General features: G+C 42.1%; 1 protein-coding gene across 3 annotated transcripts in view; it reads left to right on the forward strand.

The window, feature by feature from the left end:
* The window catches only part of Cdh17 (cadherin 17), an 87,446-nt gene that overhangs the window by 30,903 nt on the left and 46,761 nt on the right, over positions 1 to 9,782 (forward strand). Inside the window, exon 1 of one of the 3 annotated variants that reach the window (XM_087660143.1) lies at positions 4,477 to 4,615. The exons of 1 other annotated variant lie outside the window; for it this stretch is intronic. The gene's annotated coding sequence lies outside the window, so the exon portion shown is untranslated. 3 annotated transcript variants of the gene reach the window in all.

The following is a 9,782-nucleotide window of genomic DNA, read 5'->3' on the forward strand; positions in this document are numbered from 1 at the left end:
ACTATCATGCTCCCTGCCATGATGATACTGGATTTAACCTCTGAGCTGTAACCAAGTGTCTAATTAAAGGCTTTTTTAAAAAAATATGAGTTGCCATGATCATGGAGTCTCTTCACAGTAATAGAACAGTGACTCAGACAAGCAGCATGTATGGTTTTATGCTGTTAGCTGATATTCCATTTTATTATCTAAGCCTAATTCTTTAATGATACCCTATTGTTAATCTAGCTTAGAAAATTTCTTAAAAAATCAACAACCAACCAGAAGGAACCTTGAAATAAACTCAGCAGCAGATATAAGGACTATGAGAAAGGAGAAACTGTTCTGTTTGAATTAGTCACAAAACAGTTCCTGTCTGGGCCAGTGAAAGGAATCATGGAGGATTTGGTTTCAGCTTGAAGTACTGACCAGCAGGAAATTAGTTTTGTTTTATCCAACTGAAAACATGTGGAACAAAAAAATGTAAACTCTTCCTTGAAAGGTGTGTAGAGTCATTTGGTTGTCTGGATTCCTGTCAGCTGGCTGAGCCTGTAGGTTTATAAGCTTGACAGTTCAGAGCTGTTAGATTACATGACCAATGAGCCTTCAGGTCTAAGAAGTGATTCCTAAGAAGCAGTGAATGGAAGCTTTTGGTGTTGTTTTTGTCAACATTAAGTTAACAGATGCTGGACACATATTACATTACTAAAATACTTCCTCATACTTCTCTCAAGCAAGGTGATTGTTGACAGGCTGATGCACAGTGTATAACACGTGATTTAGAGAAATATTTTCAAGTGATTCAAAGTAGAAAATGTCAGAACTCACTGCTTCTCGTTTCTTGAAAGGCTAAATATAACAAAAATGTTCCACACTTTAAATCTTAAGAACAATTGTAAGTTGTCATATTGTTTCTACGAGTCTACTTACACTTTTTTCCTCACTAACCTTATCCATAAATGAGACTTTACTTCTGAATTTCCTATGGCCAACATTAGAGGAATGACTAAAATATCATTACAGACAAAAGTTCTGAAGTGTTTCACCTTCATGAGCTATCTACAATTAAAAGCGTCTTTCAAACACTCTTGCTTACTTGTTAAAACAAAATATTTTAATAACTTTTTGGAAATTTTACACATGAATACAAAGTATTTTGATCATACCCATCTCTCTCTTCCCTTAACTTCTCTCGGGTCTAGCTGGCATTCTCCAAATTTTCTATCCTTCCCCTTTGTTTTGTATAATCTCCTGAGTCCTGTTTGTGTTGCTCAAATACTCTTGGATATGGGGTCATCCACTGGAGTGTTGGTCAACCTACCAAGGACCACACCCTGAAAGATACTCTTCTTTCTCCAGAAACCATCAACTGTCTACAAGTCCTAGATTAGACTTGAGCCCCTGAACCACCCCTCCATGCTGGTACGTTGCCTGGCTTGATCCTGTGTAGGCAACCATGAGGGCTGTGATTTCGTGGATGCAGTGTTCCCTTCATGTCTCTGACTCTTACAGTCTTTCTACCTCCTTCCCCTATGGTGCCTGAGCCTTAGGAATGGTAGCATGGGGTAGGGTACAAATACAGATGCCCTATTTGTGGCTGAGAGTTCTACGTTTAGTTTGTGCTTTGACCAATTGTTAGTTTCCATGTTAGCTTCTGTCTACTGCACTAAAAAACTCTGATGAAGCCTGAGAGCTGCACTAATCTATGGGTAAAGAGATAAAAATTTATAGGTACAGAGATATGATTAAAAATAGTAGTAGTAGATGTGCCCCTGGCTCTCTGAGTTTCCCAACCTTGGGCTCTTGGCCCGATTTACGGTATCAGTTATGTGTCTCCTGTGGAACAGGTTTTAAATACAATTGGATCATAGTTGGTTGCTTACGTGACATTTGTGCCACTTTTGTACCCATGAGCGTATCTTGACATGCTGGTTGTTATTGTAGCTCTCAGGGATCACACCTGGTGAGACCCTTGGTGACTTTTCTACCCCAGAAACCTGCATAGAATCTTCTGGTACTATGAAAGCTAATTAATGGAGAGAAAGCTTTCTGGACAATAACAACTCGATTTTCTCAATGTCCTATGGTCAAAGTGTGTGGAGTCCTCAGTAAGAGGGCTTAGCCTAAAGTTCTGCTTTAAGAACAACTAAGAGTAATAGACATAGGGTGTATTGTTCGGGGAGTTTCTAGGATACCTCTAAACAACAACTTATCCTACACTTGACATTGGGCTCTTTGTTTTGTTAACCTGTGGCATATGGGAGGAATGTATCCCCTGTATAGGGTAACTGCAATTAAATTCTTTTATATGAATAGAAGTTTTTCATTTGTGTGTGAGAGCATACATTTGCATAGATATGCATGCATGCATGCACCTCAGGAGTTTGTCTTTTTGAGGTTTGTCTCCCACCTGGGACTAAGGGCCTGACTGTTTAGGCAAGATTGGTTGGCCAGCAAACTCTACAGATGTTCCTATCTCCATGAGTCCATGCTGCCATGACTGGCTTTTTACATGGGTACTAGAGGTCAAACCTCTGCTTCTCATGCTTGCTTGAGCAGGCACAGCTCAGCACTGACTGCCCCTCATTCAACAGTTCTTGTCATAAAAAAAACCAAAAAACCCTATGTTCTTTGCTTTCAAAGGGGGAATCACTAATCTTATTACCGATATTGACCTTATTCCTGTTATTATCCTGTTATTACCAGGAAGGTGTTAAACTCCTGTTGTCACTGCATGCAAATGGGTTTCTAAAGCACAGTGCTGTCTACCCTGACCCATGTATTGGTCAGCATGAAGCATCAGTCTCAGGAGTGAGTCTGGGGGAATACTGGTCTGATGAATCTCGACACTGCTCTCAGAACCATGTGACCCTCATACTCCAGAGAAGACAGGAAACAATTCAGAAATTCAATCACATGTGAAGAGGATGGCTGCTTTGGGACTTTTTAGAGTTTAACCAACAAATTATGAGTTTGCAGTCAAGGATACAAGTAGCGTAAGATAGGGACACAAGCAGGATCGTGGTCATCTTCTGATAAGAATGGACCCCTGGGGGATTTTTACTTTATTATTCGCAGGAGCAGGAAGAGCAGAGTCCACGTCTGAATGCTGTCTTTGTTTTAAATCAGCTAGACCAGCTGGGATAGACTATCTTGTCACAGGCTGTGTGACTCCACCCAGATAGAGAATCTCTCCTTACTCTGTTTCCTGTGTCTAAGCTGGAATCTATTCATAGACATGGGAAGACGAGCTGAAAAGACACCCTTAGCTGGTTTGCCCATGTGCCATGGCCCTGGTGGCATGGCATTATCACTGAAAACAACAACAGTCTAAAATTTTATCCAGCTACACATTTCCTTTTCTTAAAACAAAACAAAACCAAAAACAACCCCCCAACCTCCCCCACCCCACAAAAACTTTGTAGACTTAAAAACTACTTTTTACACTATTATTAAAAGACGACTAGGCAGGAAGCCAGCTCCTCCCAGAGAAGTCCTGTGAGGAGAGATGCAATTGATTGATTCCAGGAAATGAATCATCAGGCAGACTAAAGCTATTTGATTCTGTGGCCCAAGGTCATTTTATCTAGCTGATGGGAAAGCAGACATGGTCAAAATTTGAGAAGTTCTTGGCCGAGTCAATCTTACTTCTCTAAACACAGTGAGATTAGCATGAGACTGAGGAGGGGGTGCTGTCCCTGCACCCTCTGTTCTACCACAGATGCTGCAATCACTGTGCAATGGAGTCGTTTTCCCGTTAAGCTACTGTCTTTCTGTCAGTAGTTTAGAGCACCCAGAAAGCTGTTCGAGAGATCTTAGAGGGAGGGGGCTCCCATCAAGATGCCCTGAACCCAGCAAAGGAAGGCAAAGACAACAGCAGCTCAGGAGTCATCCGGACACACTTTAGAAACAGGACAAAGTTTGATCTAGGTGACCTCTGCCTGGCATTTCTTCTCATTTTCAAGATGGCCTCCTAGAGGCACTAAAGTATGGGACATAGCCATCAGTCAGAATGAAGCCTTGACTTAAGATGTCTATGGCGGTAGCTACCGTCTGGGCCATCTACAGAATCACTTGTCAGTGGCTGACAGTGGATGCCACTGTCACCAGACGTGTTACCTTGAAGTTTGGACTTGTATAGAACCTATCCAAATCTTGCTGACAGAGTCTCCTTACAGCTACTCTGAGAGTGATTGTCTAAAATGTTGGCAACTCTCTTTGATGCCACAGAGCTCACACTCCAGAGATAGCTGGATACGCACTCAACGTCCTTATTTACGCTTCTTCTAATTTGCTCATATTTTTAAAACGACAACAATGACAACAACAACAGCAGCAGCAGCAGCAGCAGCAACAACAACAAGAATTCAGCAACCGGTTTGAAAGCATGTTCAATATGAATGGGTATAAAGTAACTTTTTTCTTGGACTGATGTAACGATACCTTTTATGATACCAGTGACTCTCAGATATCAATAAAAATGTTGTGGTTAATGTTTGACTGGGGTTGAAGGGAGAGGTTAGAGGAGAGAGCAGGTTGAGGAAGTGTCTCTTGGGGTTCTTCAGCCACAGCAAGTATCTCCACGGCTGAATGGACGACAACGACTTTTAAGCAGTATTTTCTTACTTACAGAAAGGTAAGGGTGGATTGTCCTCAGTATTCTCTCAGGAATTCATAAGAATGATAACTTAGATGACGGGATGGGTGGCTTATGGTTTAAGAAGAGCTGGCTAATGTAACCCTCGAGGCCAGTGTGTAGCACTGCTACAAAAGGTGAGTGTTCCTCATGTCTGTAGCCTTTCGGGAGGGCATGGTTCCTTTCTCTAACACTCAGTGGCTTTTGGTGGCTTTCGGTCGAACTGAGTTTGGGATGGAGTTAAAGGAAACATTGGGTTCTTTGAGGCTTAAGTGAGTGTGAACACCCATCGTTAGTGATCAGCATCTGAAACTTGTCCAAGAGCAACTCTAGAAATACACTGTAGAAGTTGAAGTCAGAATCTCAGTCTCATAAATCGTGGCGTCTCTCACATGTCTTGAAGGATCACTCAGTCTACTTTTCAGAGAGGACAAATTCAGTGTTGGATTCTTAAGACTGTCTGGGACGAGGTGGGAAGGGTTGGCCCAGAGGAGAAAGGAACCTTTTAAAGAAAGCACTAGAAGACTTAAAGGGAGAAAACCAGTCCCACCTTGCAGCTGGGAAAGGGAGGTTGCTGTGTATGTGTCAGCTTCTGCTTCCCTTCATAGCGGATGGGCTGTTTGCTAATGAGGGTTTCTCAAGATGTCATATATCACTTGGAATCTTTATAGTTTTGGCGATTGCCTGTGTGTCTTGATTATAGGTGACCTTGTAGGGATGAGACAGATGTCCTCTGTAGTAGGGTGTATGAAGCAAACTGTTCAGGCCATGTCTTCTGTCATACTTTTCTATAAAATTGAAGTAGCAAGTGAGGCACTGTTTAAAGAAGAAAGTGCACATTGGGAAGCCAAGAAAAACAGGCAGCACTGAGGCTTTCTAAAGAAATAAATGGAATCCTTTTCTGGAGAGTCTACAGTAAACTGGGGGACATACACTTTATGAGTCTTTGGGGTTGGTCAGTCGGGTTGGGTCCATTTCATCATTGATAGGCTGGAGCACACAAGGCTGTGTACTTATGTCCTCTGAACCTTAATCTTTTTCATTTAGATAACAGATAACTTGCCCAAGTGGCTGATCATGAGAAAAAAATGCACAGGTAAAATGCTTGCTGCAATGGTAAGCACTCATGAATGTTGGTTTTCTTTTCCAGGAGAAAGTCCAGATACTGAGTCAGGTCAAGCTGAGGTGTTACTGTAGGCTCTGTAATGCCATAGCAGGAAAGGTGTTTTAGATGGGTACTTGCTGTGCAGTATAGGCCACTCATTTTGTCCTTGTGATTCTTCTGCATGTTGGGATCATATGTGTGTACCACCACAGCCTTCTAAGGGGATCATCCTCTATTGGACACGCACACAGGCACAATACACAATGCCCTCCCCCTGTGCAAGGTTATGCAAAGAACATGGATCTAACATGGTAATAAAAAGGATAAGATGATTGGGTTCTGGTAAATAATATTCAAAAGTTAAAAGTCCCTCAAATGGTTCCCATGTAAACCTTCAAGTCTGAAGATCTGAGGGAAGATCTGAGCTCTGAGGGGAGTCATTGCTGTTGAAAATGAAAATTGCATCTGCAGTATCTTCTTATTCTTACCAAGGTCAAAGTTTGTCCTGCGTCCTACTGCCAAAGATAGGATCCATAAAAAGAACCCGCTCCACTTTCGTGTTGGCACAGGTGACTCTGAGGAACAATGCTGAACATCCTTTTGATCCTTTTCTCAGAGGTCCACAAATAAATGTGCCTATATGTTGCCATAAAAATGTGTTCATTCAGGAATATCCGGTGTTTAACTTAGAATGGTTCTAGCCTTTCTGTGACCTACTCATTGATTACCTAAGGGAAGAGGCTGTGATAGATTGTGTTAGGTGTCAGACCCATCTGTCATTTGTAAGTCGTGAGAATGAACAGGAATAGTTACTTCAATTTGAGCCATGTTAACTTACTACAATGAGACAGTCACCCAGTGACTCATATTTTTATGTACATGACATGTTAACAGATTAAGCTGTATTTGGTGGTTGAATGGGTGGTAAAGAAAACCTTAATTTTTCTTTTATGATGACAATCTGAATTGTATTTATGATATCCAGATTCAATACTTTCTTACCATATTAAAAGATTATGACTTGTTGATATGATCAAACCCAGGGCCACATGCATGGTAGGCAAGTGCCAGGTGTGGTTCTTGAGTGAAGAGACTCAGAACTCTAGATTTGTGTTTTGGAAGAGTTTGAAAATGAACATCTTCCTCACAGGCATACTGCCTAGACCGTGCTTCCTTCTTCGATCTCTACATTCAGTCAGTAAAACCTTTCCCTTAGTTTAGTTTCCTGCCTTGTATGATAATGGGACCACATTACAAGACTGTGTGTTTAAATGAATAGATTTTCCAAGGTGCTTTGCTTTAGCAAATGTTTAGTAAATGCAAGCTTTTAAAGACATTTGACTCATTATGCGCCTTTAAGGGATGAGGTACCCTTCATTTGGTGGAATTAACTTATGTTCGTTTTTGCTTCCTGTCCTCTGCATACTCATCAAGGTTTAATTACAGGAAGGAGAATGTTAACCTCCTGTTCTTCAGCAAGATTGTGGTTTTGCTGCTACAATACTTGCCTCAAGGTCATCTTGCAAATTAACTAGAATAATAGCCAGTGGTGACTGTTTTTCATCCTTCAATGTGTCCGTCCTGTGCTATAGGATTTCTATTGACTTTCTGAGACTAGCAAGTATGATCTGATTATCTCCGCAATGCGCTTATCTTTACGCCACATACACATGAAGAAACTGTCACAAAATTTTAATCCATCTTTTAGGAAAACTAGAAATCCCTACCCCTGGTCTTTAGGTCAGAGAGGACCTTCATGGTCGTGGTATGGCTAATATTTGGAGTCTTTCTGCGCCCCTCCCAGGGCACCTGGGCTGTGACCCTGATCATATCAGGGAATGCAGACCTAAATCCTGTCTCCTGGGATAAGAAAGGTGAATCAAAGCCCCCCACCCTCTGAAGACTGGGGACATTTGTCCTTTTGAAAGGGGGCTGGAATATTAGATACTTTCTACATCAGTTGCCTTCCTGTGATAATATACCATGGCCACGGCAGTGTAGACGCCAGTGTTTATTTGGGTTTCTGGTTTCAGAAGGAGGGTCCATAATGGGGGCAGTGGGTGGGGCTTGGCAACCAGCAGGAGACATGGAGGCAGGAAGAAGAATCTGAAGGATCACAGCTTCAATTGTGAACATGAACCACAGAGTAAACAAGAAGTGAACCTCCCAAACCCACTCTTAGTGACGTGCTTCCCCATCAAGGTTGTACCATCTCCCCAAATTGTGCACCAAATGGGGATCGAGTATTCAAAGCCCCAGAGCTCTGGGTTTCTCTTCAAATCACTACAGCTCGCTGTCCTGTGAGCCTCTGAGTGGAGGCCTTTTCTTCTAGCCCGCCCAGTCCTTGTCTCCTGTGGGAGTGCTAAGTGAGACGAAAGCCAACTGAGAAAGAGCATGACTGTTTCTCAAAATATTCCCAAGAGCTCTATTTTTTTCTTTAGTAAAGATAATTATGTTGATAATTCCTATTATATTTAATTATACACATTTAAATAATTTTAAGTTATCCAGGGGAACTATCTATCCCCTTGTGAATTCACGCATCTCATCATAAAACTACTGATAAAATAAAACCCTTCAATTTTGGATACATAAATCCAGACGCTCGTATGCCTTTCCGCAGTAACATTTAGTGAGACCAAGAAGCTTATTTTCTTGGTAGGTGTCTGGGGTAGATAGTGGCTGTTTGTCCCCTCTCCTCCTTCTTCTTTTCTTTTCCTTCAGCTCTAAGCACACCAGACTGTTTCTCACCTCAGGGGGAGTCGCCAGTCGGCAGCATGAGGTAGCAGACCTCATTTTCTGCCTGGGTGCTTGTTTCTAGCTTATTAAGAGCTGCTTTAATTGGGTCCCTAATTTGTCAGGAGCACAAATTGGTCAGCTCCTACTTAAGCAGCATAATTGGTGCCAGTGATTTGTGAGCCAGGGCAGAAAGATGGGCTCGAGTGACCTCGGCATGGCTTGGTGAACAATGGTGTGGGCCAAGTTTTAATCTGATCTTTATTCATATCTGGCCTTGCCTTAGAATTTATGCTTCTCTTCGCAATATACAATGCCGCTGTAAAATAAATGACACACAGAGTATGAGGCACTGCTTAGTCCTGGTGGCATTATGAGTCTGGTCACATTCTTTCTTGCCCACACTACCCTGTAATAAACTAATTTTGTGTCCTTCTCCCATCTTCTCGTGCTTTGGGCTCATTCCTTGATGTTGGATGAGTTATTTCAAAGCCCATTGCTGTCCCTCTCATAGTCTCCTACCACCCTCCAAAACAACCAACCAATTAAAAAGACAGGTAAAAAGAGGAAGAGATGGCTGAACTTGTTTAAGATTTGCCTAGCACTTAGTCTTTAACCAGGTGTGGGTGTGGACCAATGTTCGAATGTTGAATTCTTTAGGTTTGGAAATCTGAGAGCTAGAGGGTCCCTGTAATTACTCAGATAAGTGCAGAAATGACAAGGGTGTCTTAAAATGACATGAAGCCATTTGAAAACGTCGGAGACTAGAGAGAGAATTGTCCATGCTTGTGTTTCTTGTGTCTCCTCTAGGATGCCATGAGATGTATAATAGCACTGTAAAGTTTCCTTTGACCAAATCTCTGTTCTGAGAGGACAGTGTCTGGTTCAGTCAAAGTCAGGAATGAGTGGCTTAAACAGAGTTTGCCCTCTTATGGTTCTGGAGTTCAAGTCTAAGACCTTGGTGTCCGTAGGGTTCCTTTTGAGGTCTGTGGAGAAAATTCTGTCCCAGGCCACTCTCTGGGCTTGTAGATAGCTATCTTCATGTTCAAGTGGTGTTCTTTCTATGTGTATGAATCTATGGCTAAATTTTCCATTTTGGAGGGGGGCAGCAGCCATCTTGGATTAGGGCCCACCCTGGTGGTCTCATTGTAACTTCGTTTTCTACGAAGAACTCAAAATGAGGTAGCATGTTGAGGAAGTAGGGAGTTAGCATACTGACATATGAACTTGGGAGGAAGATGACTATTCGTCTGATCGCACTGGGCTGGGTTAAAACCTGGGAAACACCCGGGGTGAAGCTCAGTATAAGAACAAACATCTCTCCAG

This window comes from Rattus norvegicus, chromosome 5 (assembly GCF_021556685.1).
Source record: "Rattus norvegicus strain SHRSP/BbbUtx chromosome 5, alternate assembly SHRSP_T2T, whole genome shotgun sequence".
Taxonomy (NCBI): Eukaryota; Metazoa; Chordata; class Mammalia; order Rodentia; family Muridae; genus Rattus; species Rattus norvegicus.